Raw genomic sequence first — 17,961 nt, 5'->3', positions numbered from 1 at the left:
TCTGAGTTGTTCTGGAAGTCAGTTGTGTATAAGGTGAACAGGAAGGAGACAGAACAGTTCCCTGAGGAGCTCCAGTACCACTGACCACCGTATCAGACAGCACACCGCCCAGACGGACAAACTGTGGTCTGCCTGTCAGGTAGTCAGTGATCCAGGAGACGGTGGACGTGTCCACCCCCACCACCCGCAGCTTCTCACTCAGCAGCAGTGGTTGGATGGTGTTGAATGCACTGGAGAAATTGTTGGACTTGGGCTCATGCTAGTACAAAGCCAATATGTGTCAGCCTCCAGTCCTGCGTGTTCTTTAATGAGGCAACAGGAGAATATATCAGGCTTCAAGATATTTATTTAACAGCAGCAGAATAACCAGTTTACAGAGCTCTGGGTCCAGACTATGTTTCCCTGACCGCAACAAAGTATGTGTCAGTTCACGAAGTCTGACCTCCTGACTATCCCTGACCCAGTCTTCTTATAGTACTGAAAACAAAAAGTCATGTGTGTTGATGGATCCTTTGTTGGTTGGTGGAGGTGGTGGTTGTCTTCCTTCACATCCTGGAGTCCTCGCGACAGCCGTCTGTTCCTGTTTATGCCTCAAAGAACAACAGTATGTGACCCCACAGGTTGCCCACCTCCTCCTGTGACCTTTTGGTTTGGCACAGTACTTTCACTCTCATTCACACATTCACAACCACACCCTGTTGTCTACACCTTCATTCACCACCTTTCGTCTACACCTTCATTCACAACCACAGCCTTTCGTCTACCCCTTAGGATATATAGTTGATAATACGACCTATATATAATTAATACGATATGGCATACATATATGTTGTATTATTGTAAACATAACCTAGCACAGAATCGCACAAAATCAAAGAAAGTGATTCTCACAGATTCACCGGTTCCATCCAGGTGAGACAGCTCGTTGCAGCAGGTAGATGATGGCATCGTCCACTCCCACATGAGGCTGGTACGCAAATTGCAGAGGGTCCAGAGAAGATTTCACCAGCGGCCTGAGGTGGGCCAAGACCAGCCTCTCCAGCACCTTCATCACATGAGATGTGAGGGCAACCGGTCGGTAGTCGTTGAGGCCAGATGGAGTCTTCTTCTTGGGGACAGGAACCAGGCAGGACGTCTTCCACAGCACCGGGACCTCCTCCTGCTTCAGGCTCAGGTTGAAGAGGTGTTGTAGGACCTCAGCCAGCTGGACGGCGCAGGTCTTCAGGACCACGGGGCTGATGCCGTCAGGTCCTGCAGCCTTGCGCTGGTGGATTCTCTCCAGCTGTCTCCTAACCTGGCCAGTCGTCACAGAGAGGGGGGAGGGGGGGGGGGGTCAAGGTGTCGATGGAGGAAGAGCCCTTTGAGATTGAGGGCTCTATGCAGCTCACCAGGGGGCGCAGAGGGGGGAGGGGGGGAGGCAGCAGAGGTGTTTGGGAGGTGTGAGGTGTGGAGGAGACAGATGAGGGTGGTGAACTAAACCTGTTGAAGAAACAGTTTAGTTCATTTGACCTCTCCAGGTTCCCCCTGGTTGTTCCTCTCCAGGTTCCCCCTGGTTGTCTCTCTATCCAGGTTCCCCCTGGTTGTTCCTCTCCAGGTTCCCCCTGGTTGTTCCTCTCCAGGTTCCCCCTGGTTGTGTCTCTCTCCCCTTGAACCCAGTAATCTCCTTCATACCGGTCCACACCTCCCTCACGTTGTTCTGCTGGAGTTTGGCCTCCAGCTTCCTCCTGTAGGAGTCCTTGCACTCCCTCATCTTCTCCTTCAGGTGGCGCTGCACTCTCCTGAGCTCCTCCCTGTCCCCAGACCTGAAGGCTGCTTTCTTCTTATTAAGAAGAACTTTCAGCTCACTGGTGATCCACGGCTTGTTGTTGGGGAAGCATTTTACAGTCCGGGATGGTACGGTGGAGTGTTCACAGAATTTGATGTATTCTGTGATACAGTCCGTCCAGCTGTTGATGTCCTCCCCATGTGGTCCAAACAGCACATTCCAGTCCGTGGACTCAAAGCAGTCCTGCAGGGCGTCTTTAGCCTCCTGTGTCCACCTCCTCACAGTCCTGGTGGTTACAGGCTGCCTCTGCACCAGAGGAACATACTTGGGAGTCAGCAGGACCAGGTTGTGGTCTGATCTACCAAGGGGGGGGGGGGGCAGTAGTACTGTATGCATCCATGGCATTAGCATACAGTAAGTCCAGAGTTTTATTGTTCCGGGTGGGGCAGTTCATATACTGGTGCAAAGTTGGCAGTACTTTATCCAGACTGGTTAAAGTCTCCAGTCGCTGCCAAAAATGCACCGGGATGCTTAGTCTGCAGTTTAGACACAGTGGAGTGGATGGTGTCCACTGCTGCCTCTACGTCAGCTGATGGAGGAACGTACACAGCGATAACAATGGCAGACGTGAACTCCCTCGGCAAATAATAAGGGCGCATCCCCACGGCTAGAAGTTCAATGAGTGTAAAAGTTATTTTCAGGCCGTCTTGCAGCAGGTTTCCAGAATCTGCTGATGTTTATCAGCCAAAGAGCTCAGTTTGACCTTCATCTGTCCACATGGAAGTGAAGGTCAAAGTTCAGAGGTGAGGACATCATTTCACTACTTCTGACACAAAACATATTCTGACATCACAATCAGTGATTCAACGGTGAACCAAAGAGAAACTTCATCCACCATCAACATTTAAAGCTGCTGTCACTTCCACAGACTCTTCCTCCTACAGAGAACACAGAGTCACTGAGGAACCATCTGACCAGAAACTAAATCCAGGATACAGAGGTTCAGTGAATGTGGTGTTGAAGGTGTGGAGGTGGATCAGAGTGTCGGAGGAGATTGTGTAGAAGGACAGAGTGCCAGCAGGACAGTCCACATACACTGCTACTCTGTTGGAGGAGGAGGAGGAGTAGGAGCAGGATGTTACTGTGTCACTGTGCCAGACAGAGTAACGACCATCATTATAGCAGCTCAGACTCCAGGACTGATCGTTCCTTCCAAACCAGCAGTCATAACTGTCTCCTCTCCTTCTGATTCCTCTGTAACTCACTACTATATCAACTCTTCCTCTCCACTCGACCTCCCAGTATCAGCGACCAGTCAGACCAGTTCTACACAGCAGCTGAGGACACAAGTTAAATCTGTCTGGATGATCAGGATATGACTGATCTTCTTCCACTCTCGTCACCTTCCTGTTGTTGTCAGACAGTTTGAGTTTTCTGTTTACTGAGTTTGTGTCCAGTTCAAGTTCACAGAAATCTGATGGAGAGAAAAAGACACGACACAGCTGCAGTTTATCATCTGACACATCTGATGGCTTTTTTCTTTCTTTACTTCCTGACTTGTTGTTCGTTCATAGAAAGTTTAATGATGATACTTTTTGTCAGACTTTCACTTTTGGGGGACGACATCCAGCTGGATCACTTGAACTAAGACAAAGTAGAATCTTTAAATACGCTTCTCTGATCAAGTCTATTATTGCATCTGCTGTTTTAGGATATCTTGACTGATAAAGCTTGGATGGTTTTTGGTAGCTGGAATTGTTTGTGATTGGATTCTTGTTTTCACTCAAGTAACTGAGTCAAAGAGAACAAGTTTAGAGTTAAACTGATGGTCTTTTATTCCAATTCTATTAAGGACTAAGTTGTATTTTACTTTCTACCGTCTGAGGTAAAAAGACTCCGGGAACAGTTTGGGACAAAATTTAGAAACTGTGTGAAAGTTTTCTTTGTTTAGAAATCAGTGGTGAGTTTCTATTGCTGCCCATTTGTAACACCTGGTGACGGGAGGCCTAACGAGCAGGGGGTGTGGTCTGACCAGCTGTAGCCAACCCTGTTGGAAAACCAGGAAGTGTTTGAATTGTCATCGTCAGCGTCTGTGAGGGCTCGTAGACTTGGAGGATCGAGACAAAGGAGTCTATTCTCATCAACACTTATCTGTCAACGGTCTGTTTCCTGAACTCTCTGAAGGAGAGAGTGAACCCTCTCCTGAAGAAACCCCCCCTCAACCCGTCTGAAGTAAACAACTACAGACCGTCCCTCTTCTTTCATTTCTTTCCAAAACTCTGGAGCGAGCTATCTTTAACCAACTCTCCTCCTATCTCCACCATAATAACCTTCTTGACCACCAGTCTGGTTTCAACAGACCACTCAACAGAGACAGTCCTCCTTCTGTCTCTGAGCAGCTTCACACTGCTAGAGCAGCCTCTCTGTCCTCTGTCCTGATCCTTCTAGACCTTCTGCTGCATTTGACACAGTGAACCACCAGATCCTTCTTTCCTCCTTCAGGACCTCGGTGTCTCAGGCTCTGCTTTCTCCCTGTTCTCATCCTACCTCAACGACCTCACCTACCGGGTAACTTGGAGAGGATCTGTGTCTGAACCTTGTCCTCTCACTACTGGTGTCCCTCAAGGCTCCGTCCTGGGTCCCCTCCTCTTCTCTCTGTACACCAACTCTCTCGGCTCTGTCATTATCTCGCATGTCTTTTCCTACCACAGCTTTGCTGATGACACCCAACTGATCCTCTCTTTTCCCCGATCTGAAACACAGGTAGCAGCATGAATCTCTGTCTGTCTGACTGACATCTCTCAGTGGATGTCCTCACACCACCTGAAAATTAACCTCCACAAGACTGAACTGCTCTTCCTTCCAGAGAAAGACTCTCCCACCCTCGACCTGACTACTACCTTCAACGACTCTGTTATCCCCGACCCTGACTGCTGAGAACCTCGGAGACACTCGACAGTCAACTCTCTCTTACTGCCAACATCACTGCAGCAACACGTTCCTGTAGATACATGCTGCACAACATCAGGAGAATACGTCCTCTTCTCACTCAGAAAGTGGCGCTCGTCCAGGTTCTGGTCCAGGTTAGGGTCCAGGTTCTGGTCATCTCACACCTAGACTACAGTAACTCCCTCCTGGCAGGTCTACCTGTTAGTACCATCTGACCTCTGCATCTCATCCAGAATGCAGCAGCTGGATTAGTCTTCAACCTCCTGAATTTCACTCCTCCTCCTCCTCCTCCTCTTCTTCCTCCACTCCCTTCACTGGTTACCAGTAGCCTCCCGCATTCTTTTCCAAACATTGGTACTTGCGTACCATGCTGTGAACAGATCGGGTCCAGTTTACATCCAGGACATGGTCCAACCTTACATCCCAGCCCGTTCACTCCGCTCTGCATCGGCCAATCAGCTTGTTGCTCCTCACTGCGAGCTAAACACTCTACAAAATCACGACTGTTTACTGTCCTGGCTCCTAAATGGTGGAATGAGCTCCCCAACGACATCAGGACAGCAGAAACTCTGAACATCTTCCACCACAAACTAAAAACACACCTCTTCCATCTTCACCTTGAATAGGAGAACTTTAGTAGCTTAAAATGGAACTTACTTTTAGCACTTTGTAGTTTGGCTTTCTTGAAGAAATTGTATTTTCTTGATTCTTGTTGTTCTGGGTTTTGTACCCTCATGGTTGAAAAGCATCAGCTAAATAATGTAATGTAATGTAACGTGTATCAGTCAAACTTACACTTCCTCACACCACGTTTTAACCTCTGCTCTCCACCATGGTCCAGCCTGGAGGAAGAAACAGTCACAATGATTTTCTATCCAATAGGAGTCCTAATTGCTGTTCAACATGAAGCAGAGTTCCTCAGTTTGTCAGTGAGACACAGAAACAGGCTGAAACTCATCAGTGTCAACTGTCTCTCTGATGGTTTCACTGCTGTCTGTGAGGAAAACACCTGAAGAAGATATGTAGAAATAATCAGAGATCTCAGTCTCCACTGATCTGCTCTGTTTTTATTGATGTCCTCCCACATGTGAAATATTGGTCTCTGCATGTTGTCCCTTAAAATGAACAGTTTGACCAACATTCACATGAACAGCTGAACTGTTTTCAGACTGTTCACAGATCAGTCCAACCACCACATTCAGTTGGTTTGTGTAATTTACATGTTCAGAATCGAGGGTGTAATGATGGAGGGAGTCAGCTGTAGAGACTGAAGCTCTGGGAGGAAAAGTTGTAACTCTGACTGTAAAATAAAACTGACTTGATTTTAAAACTTCATATAAAAACGACTGTATTTCAGAGTGAAGACTGAGGCTGAACTTTGAGTCCTGAACTTCTCAAATTTGAGATGATGATGGAGAAAAATCAAAATTCAGGTGATCTCTGAGGTCATGAAGGTTTATTCTGTCTGCACTGTGGATATCTGCTGAATGTTTTTATGGTAATATATCAGTCAACAGTTGTTGAGATACTTTATTACAAACAAAGTGTAAACCTACTGGGTTCATACATGTCTGAACTGAAGTTCATCTCATGTTTATTTTAATTTTATTTGGACTCTATTAATCCCCGAGGGGAAATTATTTCGCTTCAGCAGCATCTCAAGGGGGAGCTACTGCAACAGGCTGCCACGACCGCGGTGCCAACGAACCTGAGGTGCATGTGTGAGGAGGAAGCTGGAGAACCCGAAGAGAACCCACGCAAGCACAGGGAGAACATGTAAACTCTGCACAGAAAGGCCCAGGACCGGATTCGAACCCAGAACCTTTTTGCTGTGAGGCGACAATGCTAACCACTGCACCACCGTGCCGCTGTCAAAATTATTAGTTGTTGAGATGAATCAGTTTGGACCAAAGTGGTGATCGACTGATGAACACTGTCGTCCCTGCAGCCAGGCTGATAACATGGTTCAAGATGAGAAGGATTTGACACCAACTTCACAATGTTTCTAATGAACAGCTGTTTCCATTTGATAAAAGACTTCTGAGGATCCACATGTTTCCTAACTCAGACCTCCTGACTCCTCTGAACAGAAACTAGAGAAACAAGTCATCCTTCATGATGATGGACCTGAGCAACAACACATGAAGTCAAATCAACGAGACAAACCTGCACTGTGTGAGCTCTGGTTGTCTGTCCATACCTGACAGTGTCCAGTCTCCAGTGAGGATCCTCCAGACCAGCAGACAGCAGCTTCACTCCTGAGTCTCCTGGATGATTGTAGCTCAGGTCCAGCTCTCTCAGATGGGAGGGGTTGGAGCTCAGAGCTGAGGCCAGAGAAGCACAGCCTTTCTCTGAGATCAGACAACCTGACAGACTGGAGTCAGAAAAATATCATCAACTCCAGAAACAAGGAAAATCTTACAGATTTTGAACATCTGCACCAACATGAACTTAAAGATAATTTAACTGATCAACAACCAGATATCTCCTGACCTGAGAGTCTCCAGTTTACAGTGAGGACTCTCCAGACCAGCAGAAAGCATCTTCACTCCTGAATCCTGCAGGTCGTTGTGACTCAGGTCCAGCTCTCTCAGACAGGAGGACTGGGAGCTGAGAACTGAGTACAGAGCTTCACAGCTTCTCTTTGACAGCTTACAGACAGTCATCCTGAAAAGAAAAGGTACATATTTGACCCAATTAAACTTAATCTTTATATAATTTAAGAACATGTCTTCAATTATACAAATGTTTCCATTTTCTTTGGCTAATAACTAGCTACCCCACATTTATCGCTACATGTTTGTGCTTGTCAGGCAACCTGACATCACTGAAACTACTGGAATTAAACGTTTAGTTACGTTGTTAGTCTACATATATTTAAATTAAAACTGTTTTAATGACAACAAAACCACAATAATGCATGGGAGATTTTTGAAAAGATCTATGATTTGAAAGACACAGACAATGTGTTAAATTACAATTTAAATAACTCAAAATAAGTCCAATTTGATGGATTAGTTATTTCCTGAACCTGAGCGTCTCCAGTTTACAGTGAGGACTCTCCAAACCAGCAGACAGCAGCTTCACTCCTGAATCATGAAAGTCGTTGTTACTCAGGTCCAGCTCTCTCAGACAGGAGGACTGGGAGCTGAGAACTGAGGACAGAGCTTCACAGCTTCTCTCTGACAGCTTACATCCAGTCAGCCTAGAGAAGAATTAACAATGAACACAAACTGTTTTATTTGTCATTTACAAAATGAAACATGTTTGAAATGGTTAATAAATCCTCGTACAGAGCTTTGTTGGAGGCTTTGACCACTGGCAGCAGCCTCAGAAGAGCCTCCTCTGAAGCAGAGTATTTCTTCAGGTCAAACATGTCCAGATGTTCTTCTGATGACAGTAAGATGAAGACCAGAGCTGACCACTGAGCAGGAGACAGTTTATCTCTGGAGAGACGTCCTGATCTCTGGGACTGTTGGATCTCCTCCACCAGAGAATGATCATTCAGTTCATTCAGACAGTGGAACAGATTGATGCTTCTCTCTGCAGACAGATTCTCACTGATCTTCTCCTTGATGTACTGGACTGTTTCCTGATTGGTCTCTGAGCTACTTCCTGTCTGTGTCAGCAGGCCTCGTAGGAGAGTCTGATTGGTCTGCAGGGAAAGACCCAGAAGGAAGCGGAGGAACAAGTCCAGGTGTCCATTTGGACTCTTTAAGGCCTCGTCCACAGCCCTTTGGTGGAGATGGATTAGTTTTGTTTTGTGTCTGAAGACTTTAGGCAAAGAAGATGTTGTTTGTTGTTCCTTCAGCAGGTTGACAGCAGAGTTGATGAAGGTCAGATGGACGTGAAGAGCAGCCAGAAACTCCTGAACACTCAGATGGACGAAGCAGAACACCTTGTCCTGGTATAGCCCTCTCTCCTCTTTAAATATCTGGGTGAACACTCCTGAGTACACTGAGGCTGTTCTGATATCGATGCCACACTCTGTCAGGTCGGATTCATAGAAGATCAGGTTTCCTTTCTGCAGCTGATCAAAAGCCAGTTTTCCCAGAGACTCCATCATCTTCCTGCTCTTTTCATTCCAGTGTGGATCTGTCTCAGCTCCTCCATCATACTTGACCTGCTTCACTTTGGCCTGAACCACCAGGAAGTGGATGAACATCTCCGTCAGGGTCTTGGGCAGCTCTCCTCCATCTCTGCTTTTCAACACGTCCTCCAGAACTGTAGCAGTGATCCAGCAGAAGACCGGGATGTGGCACATGATGTGGAGGCTTCTGGATGTCTTGATGTGGGAGATGATGCTGCTGGCCTGCTCCTCATCTCTGAACCTCCTCCTGAAGTAAACCTCCTTCTGCGGGTCAGTGAACCCTCTGACCTCTGTCACCATGCCGACACACTCGGCAGGGATCTGATTGGCCGCTGCAGGTCGTGTGGTTATCCAGAGGCGAGCGGAGGGAAGCAGTATCCCCCTGATGAGGTTGGTCAGCAGCACATCCACTGAGGTGGACTCTGTAACATCAGTCAGGATCTCATTGTTGTGGAAGTCCAGAGGAAGTCGACACTCATCCAGACCGTCAAAGATGAACACAACCTGGAAGTGTTCAAAGCTGCAGATTCCTGCTGCTTTGGTTTCAGTGAAGAAGAGATGAACCAGTTCCACCAAACTGAACTTTCTCTCTTTCAGCACATTCAGCTCTCTGAAAGTGAACGGAAACATGAACTGGATGTTCTGGTTGGTTTTGTCTTCAGCCCAGTCCAGAGTGAACTTCTGTGTTAACACTGTCTTCCCGATGCCAGCCACTCCCTTTGTCAGCACTGTTCTGATTGGTTGATGTCTTCCAGGTGAGTCTTTAAAGATGTCTTCTTGTCTGATGGTTGTTCTGGTCTGTCTGGTTTCCTGGATGTTGTTTCAATCTGTCTGACCTCATGTTCATCATTGACCTCTGCAGTCCCTCCCTCTGTGATGTACAGCTCTGTGTACATCTCATTCAGAAGGGTTCGGTTTCCTGCTTTAGAAATCCCCTCAAACACACTCTGGAACTTCTTCCTCAGGTTTTTCTTGATTTGTCGACACAATTCAGGATTACTTCCTAAAAAACAAACAAACAAACAAACAACTTTTGAATGTTTCAATCAACCTGAAGACAAACTTTTTAACGTTTTAAATATTTCGTCTCCATGAAATCAATTCTTCACATCAGTTGTGGACAAACAGTTTCTGACTGTTTTCAGTCCAGAAGAATTCACAGATGTGATGAAGATGTTTGCATCACATTAACAGCAGAGTTTGGAAATCTAAGTTTCTCCCATGTTTCCTCTTTCCATCATGTTCCAGCTGTTAAAATCCTCTTACTGCTCTGCAGACGGTCAGCCAGCTCCTCCTGCTTCAGTCTCCTCAGGAAGTGTAGTGTGATCTTCAGAAATGACTCTCTGCTCCTCCTCTGCTCTTCATCCTCACCCTCCAACAACTCCTCATCCTCACTCTGACTCTCTAAGCATTCTGGGTAATCTGGACTCAGAACTTTCTGCATCTTCTTCAGCTCGTTCTTTACAAAACTGATCATGTTCTCCTCCAGCAGCTGAAACAGAGAAATATATCAACTTTAATACACAGAACGTATCAGACCATTTTAAATATGGACTGAAATCCTGCTGGTCTACAGAGTGCAGCAGGGAGAATGTGAGTTTTGGTAATTCACTATTTAGTTTGTGTGTTTAACCACCAGAAATATGGAGTCCAGGTTTGTTTCAGGAACGTCTGAGTCCTGCTGATCAACTCTGTAAAGTCAACATCAAAACAGAAGATGTTTGGTCACAATTAATCCAGAAACATAAAGTAAAGAGACTTCATGGTTTTAGTTACCAAGACAACCAACACCTGACAGAAGCTGAACAGGAAGACAAAACATCCATTTTAAATCATTAATCCAGTCAGACGCCAGTATTTCTCATTCTTAGCTTTGATCTTCAGACTTTTATCAACCTTTGGATTCAGTGGGTTTAAACCCTGCAGGAGATGTGCAGGAGATTCTCTGTTGCTGCTTCATGATTCAAAAAAAGTCACTCAAAGCTCAGCCTGTCAATAATGGTGATGTCTGGAGTTTAGTTATTGGAACGTCATCGACTCTTCAAACTCTCAGAAAGTGTGATTTGGATCAGATGCTCAACAGTTACAACTCAGGATGAAATGTCAAGTGTTAATGTGCTTTAAAAACGAGAAATAAAATATTTAAATCAATTCTGAAATGTAGAGAGAGCCGGTTCAATCAGCTTAACCCTCCTGTTATGTTGAGGGTCAAAGTGATCCGTTTCGAAGTTTAAAAATCGAGAAAAAATATTTTTAAAGTACTTTTTCTGTATTAAACTTTTTTTTTTTTTTTTAAATATCATATATTTGCAACCCCTCCCTGCAGGTTTTATTACAGATATGATGTTCGGGTCAATTTGACCCGGCAGTGAAAGTTGAGGCTGTAAGGGGTCAAAAGTGTCAAGTTTAGATCATTTCTTTCTTTGAAAATGTGAGACAGTCTTTCTAACTTCCTCCCACCATGTTTCACCCCATTTCTCTCTCTCACACACACACACACACACACACACACACACACACACACACACACACACACACACACACACACACACACACACACACCTATTTCATCCCAATCTCACACACTCTCTTTCTAACTACCACCTGTGTTAGAAATACAGATACTATTTTGAAGGGAACCTTTTCTTTCCTGCAGGAAACCTCCACCCACACTTAGCAGGAGAGGGCCGAAACATACAAAATGGTGTCTTAGGAGTCCTACCAACTATACACTCTGCAGATACAACTCAGCAGCTTACTGTAGGACAACATGAGCAACAGAAACTAAAGGATGACCGCCCTGGAGGCTCTGGAGCACATCCTTCATCACGAAAGTGAAATAGAGGAGGATGTGTCTGAAGATGAAGACCATGTTGAGGTCAATTCAGATTATAATGGGACTGATTATGAACCATCAGATGAGGAAAGTGATAAACCTGTTCCTCCAAGCGAGACATTCGTCTCAAAAAATCTTGAAATAAAGCGGTCGTCCTCACCCGATAAACATTAGCCGAGACAGTTTGCCAAAAACATTGTAAAGACAGAGCCAGGCCCAACCAGGATGGTAGTGACTCGTATCACAGACATCAAGTCAGCTTTTGAGCTGGTCATTCAAAACTCAATAAAGAAAGTCATTGTAGAAATGACTAATCTAGAAAGGACACATGTTTTGGGGGAGAAGTGGAAGGAGCTGGATGAAACACAATCCTTATGACTCATTTGGCTTGATTTTGAGTGAGCGGGTCAATATGACCCTGAACAGCAGAGGTGTCTCATTTCTATTTATCTACATCACCCCATGAAAAAAAGAACATTTCAAGATGCAAATAAAATTGAGGATAAAATACATGTTATGGTAGAATAATGAGATTTATATCTAGGTTTTTCCAGTGTACCTAAAAAGTAGTTTGAACATGTATTTTTCATGAAAACGAGTGAGTTATCCTCATTGAACTATGATCTATGGAGGGGTGAATAACTCCATTCCACTAAACACTGATTGAATTGTTAGTAATGGTGTTGGTGATGAGGTACAAACTATATTTAGTAGGATTCTTTGGTTTCTGACAACTTTTGGATGATTAAACATGCACCAGGTCACATTGACCCGGGAACATCATTGCTGTACCGAAGAAACAAACATAACAGGAGGGTTAACAAGCAGCTGCCTGAATACAGGTCCAGTTAGAAAGCTTCATTTTTTCACATTATTACCTTTGTTCAACAGACTGGTGTCCATCTTTGAAGGTAATACGTCCTACCATAGACCGGTCACTCTTCATGGACACACAGCTGGGTTCAGGAGAATCTGGTTCCTGCTGAAGGATCCTGATGGAAACAGAGATGTGGAGCTTTCAGTTTTAACCCTGCAGATTGTGTGTTTTGTTGGACGCTAACAGAAACATGAATACATCCAGTGTGTTTCCATGAACCTGCAGTTCCAACAAACTGGCATTGCTGAACTAAAGAGACTAAAGAATCTGAGTCTGACGTCCTTTGATCCTCTGAGCTGAGGTGATCCCACCCCTGTGATCTTTGACCATTTTCTTCTTGTGGGCCTCTTTAATTTGATCTTCACTGTCAGCTCAAACATGATGGCCTGCTCTGAGGTTTCTGACTGTAGGACCACGTCATGCAGGGTTACTTGTTACAGACAACTCTTCCTCCTCTCCAGCTCCCTGAACAGATTTCCTTCTGAGTCTCTGTGTGAAGACAGTTTGGTTCCTTTCAACGAACATACAGATTCAACCGCCTGGGATCATCTGTCCAAGCTGCCAACTGTCTCTCCAGATGTCTCCAATCACTATCGAGGTGAATAATAAGTTCAACACAAAGACGTTATGACATCAGGAGGGTTTGAAACCAAAAGACAAACTTTAAACATTATTACCTTTGTTTAACAGACTGGTGTCCATCTTTGAAGTCAATATGTTTGACCATCGACCGGTCACTCTTCATGGACACACAGCTGGGAGCAGGTCCATGTCCAGGTCCAGGTCCAGGTCCAGCAGGTCTGAGCTGCTGCTTTGTTCTTCAACAGAACACACAGAGCTCTGAGTGAGAATAATGATGGTGCAGTGATGTGAGTGCTGAGCTGTGACGTGGAGAAGAGTCGTGGACAGTTAGAGACGGTCGTCTCACCTCTGAGCTTCGGTCCGGCTCTCATGTTCCCCACACAGAGTGGTTTTAGAGGGACGGACTCCGTCCTCTCTGTCCTCCCACTGATCCATAGCAGAGCCCACAGCTTCACACAAACACAACAACCTGCTCAGTACGTACAACAACATTCACACTTCAGGACACATTAGTTCTCATCACTGTCTGTAACATGGCTCTAAAACTCAGGACTGACAGACACCTTTGATCCCTGAACAGGACGAGTCTGAAACTGTTTAAAGTTTCCCCAGATTCCTCCACAAATACAGAATGTTGAACATCAAATATATTTGATGTGTTTTAAAGTTTGACTCTGAAAATAAATCTTTAATTTTGGAATTTGTGCATCCACAAGATATTTATTAAAATCCCCAAATCTTCTGCAACGTCATAAAAATGTTAAAATAACTTTTCATCCCCAAAATGTTTGTGATGCAGGTGTTGAGTTAAACCGAGTGTCTCAGTGCTGTAAGACGGCTGTTTGAACACTGCAGGTATTAAAAGGTTAAAATAAATGTTCTTCTGTCTACAGTTGATCAAAGCTGTCCAACCAGTTCTGACATTCTCTGAATGTTTTCACTGAAGACTCCAGATCAGATAACGGTCAGACTGATGTTCACTTTACCAGGTAATCACCAACAACAATCCTGGAAATCAGTCTGAAGTCATGTTCTTCAACTCAGAGAAATTCTGAAACAATATTTAAACATACAAGCATCCAGGAGACGTTTTGAAACAGCCGATCGACATCAGGAAACATTTCTAGGGTCCAGTCAGTGATCCAACACGGTGAGGTCAGAGTTCATCAGACATGTCCAGATTTCTCTGGGAGGATTCTCACCTGCTCGACTTCAGGTCCACTTCCAGACACTTTCCACCTTCCTGTGTGGAGGAAAGATTCAGAGAGAAGAAGCTGCTCGTTGTCCCTCGTCAGTCCTGGTGTCTGAGAGCGTTTGATCTGAGGACACCGTCACTTCCTCATAACTTCAGAGTCCGAGTCTAAAAACATCAGAGTGACGTCAGAACCAGTCTAACCTGTGGCAGAGAAATCCAAGATCACATGATGCAGCTCTGCTGTCTGTCCACTAGATGGAGCTGACAAACCAACCAAAGATCAGCACAGAGACATGAGATGAAGCAGCAGCAGTTTGGACCACATACAGGACTGTATGTTGGACATGTTGGTTTGTTATGAGGCAGAAAGCAGCCTGAGCTTCCTGCCAAGGACCTGAAATCTGGTCCTCAGTCCTGGTTCCAGGTGTCTCTGCTTTAAATGGACTTTTAATCCCAAACACTTTTCTTTAACAGCCTTTTTATTCATTTGTCTCCAGAAAGAGACTGTATATAAAAGTGGACGTAACTTCGGGGTGTGAAAATCAGGGCGATGCAGAAGTGTCTTAAACTGCAATACCTTCTAGTCCCAGTAGAGGTTGTCTCTAAAAAGCCTCCGGCTCCATAGACTCCCATTCAACTTCTCATGAAATTCAATCAATGTTTTCTAAGGAGTTATCTCGGTGTTGTTAGTTAAAGTCACTCCTTCTTATTAGTTTTCTGGAGGTCCATCTGAAAATAATCCCTCATTCATTAGAAAATAAAGGTGGAGTTTCACTCAAATACCTGCAGTATTTAACTTCCTTCTGCATGTTTCAAATATGTCCATAAACACTTGTAGCGTCCTGCTAGTTTGTTTACATGTGTTTCTTTGTAATTCTGTAACAGTGAATTTGCATTTGTGTTCATAAGCAGAGAAGTGGAGTTTGGAAAAGTCCTGAAGTGTCCTACAGTTTTGAGTTGCCCTTGAACCTCTCGTGTCCTCACCGTATTGGTTGGTCAGGTGTCAATCTGTTGCCAGCCAATCAGGACAAGCAGAGAGACCTTCTTGGTAACCTACCGGGTTCTTAGAGGGGCGGGGCTAACGACAGGAGCGCGAGCAGGAAAACCTTTGGAAGTTGTATTTCTATAAAACTTTAGTTGTTATCAGCTGTTAGGTGGATTCAGTTCATCAAAGCAGACAGAAAAATAGATATTTCCTGCTTTAAATCAGAACATGTGACGGACTGAACACACGCCGAGTGACAGTTGAGGTCAGGACAGATTCAGATGGTGTTTCGGTCAAATGAAATTAAACTGTGTTTTACCGACGAAGGAAGAAGTTAGAAAATCCCCGTTTTTCAGACGAAGTTCGGCAGCGAGAGGAACACATCGGGACTGATGTTTCACCATCACTTCAAACTTCACTAGAAACTTTCACCAGTTTACTAACGTGATGTTTGAACGGTTCATCGATGATCTCCGACTGACAGCGTCATCCTTCATGTCGGATTAAGAGCTAACGTGTCGGAGAGCAGCAGGCAGCGGCTCACATGGACCCTCACCGTGGTGGAGGAGGGCGGCCATTTTCAGTCGGTCCCAAAGAATTCTCTGAGTCGTGTTCGTGGAGCCGAGAACAAAAAGTTCAATGGAGGGATTTAAAAAGAGCAGAAGATGGAGATTCAACCACCTCTGAGGTCATGTGAGTTTTGTGTCACGTCAGTTCCAGATCTTAAAATCATGATGATCTTAAAGCTCCTTTAGTTTCACCATGAATTGGTGAACTCCAGTTGAAGCCAGCTATCATTTGTCCTGAGCTCATGTTAGCCGCCCTGATGTCAGACAGTCACTGCTCTGCTGCTGATGGCTTGTTATCCAGTAAGCTGCTTACTTTACTACACTAGTTTTAATACACTTATTTACTAGAAGGAGCTTTCTAGATAACATTAGCACACTCACAACTGTTTGAATGACAGAAAACGTATTTCTACGACAGTTTATTATTCACGTAAAATGACATTATTATTATCTTAGAGATGAATTTCCTCTTTCTGGAACTCAAAGCATTCATGGAGTGAAAGAGTCATTTATTTAACGTGTATTTCTCTGTCGTAGATTGAATTTAGCATCATGTGTGTTTGATAATCAACTTGAAGGTGTTTTGAAGTTTCTATTATCAGAGTATCATATTATGAGCTGCATAGTTTGGTGTTTCTTCTGAAAGCATTTCCTTTCCTTTCCCAGTCAGCCAGCAGGGATGTGAGGCTTCAGAGAGACTCAACAGTACCGTGGATGTTCCAGGCAGGTATGTTGAGGAACAACTGTTTTTAATTATAAGTTCTACCTGATTTATATTTACAAATATATATAATTCCTGCATGTTCATGGAGCAGCAGGAAGCAACAACCTTCATGAGGAAGTGTTCCAACGTTGGTCTCTTTATCAACATCAACACCTGAGTTCCTCACGTTTTAGTGACCACAGGTACGTGAACATTTGGGATTTCACCGTGGAAACCTGGACGAAGTCTGGATGAAGGTTTCACTGACTCACAGGAAGCTGACAAATCTCCACCACAGTCCTCTAACATGTCGGGCGGGGTCAGAGGTCAGAGGTCACCGTGGGACTCTTTGCGTGGGCTTCAGTTACTTTCAGTTGTGTGAGTGGAAGAAAGAGGACGTCCCGGGATTTATGGTTTTCTACAACAAACGGAGGACAGAACCATGAAATAACTCAATATGGAGGAAAAGATGGTTTAATGTCGCGTCTTTCAGCTTCAACAACCGTTTAACCAACGTTTCTGAGAACTGGAGAAACTGTTGAGATCATCACTGGAACAATAGATAGATAGATAGATAGATAGATAGATGGATGGATGGATGGATGGATGGATGGATGGATGGATGATGGATGGATGGATGGATGGATGGATGGATGGATGGAAGGAAAAATAGAATAGAGTGAGCTCTGTTGCTAAGTTTTATTATTTAAAAACAACTGTATGGAAAGAAGAGAAAGACAAGGACAAGAATGAAGTGATGAGGATTTAGTAGCTCTCCATGAGAAGAAGTCTACGAGGTTTGTTTGGTTCACGCGTGTTGTGACTTCTACAATTTGCTGCATGCTGCGTGTTATGTAGCGCTCCCTGAAAGGTTGAGCTAGCTAGTTGCCATACGAGGCTAGTTTTAGTAGAAAGGACGGAGACGACGACATTGATACTCAAGTGATGACGTGGAGTCGTAGGTGATGATGACAGAACGGGCAGTAGTTCACACCTTGAACATTGTTATGTTTGGGGGCGTGTTTGTTTGATTGACAGGCCTGGGAGGAAGTCATGTTTCCAGTAAACGTGGGCGGGGCATAGTGTCCTCCGTCTCCGTTAGACCTCTCCCTCCTCCCCAGGTCGTCCAAATATGGTCATTTCAACCCGGCAGCAAACACACTAAATGAAACTTTCTTCAAATATTCACATTTTATTTCGTCAACTTAAACACAGAAAACATTTCAACAGGATTCATGACGAGTGTAAAAGTGTAAAATGAGATTATTGTTATTTTATGTTAATTTTCATTTACCAGTCAGTTGGAAAACATGAGTACATGTAAAACAATAGTGTAAAGATGGTAATACTGGGGATCAGTCATGTTTTTAAATATTGGTTAAAATATTTTTAAAAAATCCAAAAAAGTAC

The 17,961-nt window shown here is 44.5% G+C and overlaps 1 long non-coding RNA gene and 1 pseudogene across 1 annotated transcript; one reads left to right on the top strand and one right to left on the bottom strand.

Moving 5' to 3' along the window:
- Positions 1–1,301: 1,301 nt before the first annotated feature.
- LOC138212224 (NLR family CARD domain-containing protein 3-like) lies at positions 1,302–13,534 on the bottom strand (annotated as a pseudogene).
- A 2,286-nt stretch (positions 13,535–15,820) lies between these two features.
- Positions 15,821–16,857, top strand: LOC138212266 (uncharacterized). Its single transcript, XR_011179417.1, has 3 exons — positions 15,821–15,972; positions 16,515–16,575; positions 16,664–16,857. It is a non-coding gene; the product is annotated as an uncharacterized lncRNA (long non-coding RNA).
- The last annotated feature ends 1,104 nt before the right edge of the window (positions 16,858–17,961 follow it).

The sequence above is a fragment of the Embiotoca jacksoni genome, unplaced genomic scaffold (genome assembly GCF_022577435.1).
Source record: "Embiotoca jacksoni isolate LCO1_2020_lvr unplaced genomic scaffold, fEmbJac1.0.p SCAF_54, whole genome shotgun sequence".
Classification (NCBI taxonomy): domain Eukaryota; kingdom Metazoa; phylum Chordata; class Actinopteri; family Embiotocidae; genus Embiotoca; species Embiotoca jacksoni.
Note: the sequence above shows the minus strand (reverse complement) of the source record. Positions and strands in the feature narration are given on the sequence as shown.